Raw genomic sequence first — 234 nt, forward strand, 5'->3', positions numbered from 1 at the left:
TATAATAATAATTTTAAAGAGTAGTACTCTTCTAGGCGCAGGGTAAGTGAATCGCGATAATCCGGGAATCCCTTTAGTTAAGGAAGAAAGCGACCGATTCAGCAATCTTCTCTTTAGGGTAGGCAAGATATAGGTGAAGAATAGTGAATGAATAACTTGATTCAGAACTATCTAGTAGTGAACGAAGGCCTATATTTATAGGCGTGAGAGCACTGTAATGCCCTGTAAAAGAGT

This window comes from Emericellopsis atlantica (assembly GCF_019669845.1).
Source record: "Emericellopsis atlantica unplaced genomic scaffold F5Z01scaffold_16, whole genome shotgun sequence".
NCBI lineage: Eukaryota > Fungi > Ascomycota > Sordariomycetes > Hypocreales > Bionectriaceae > Emericellopsis > Emericellopsis atlantica.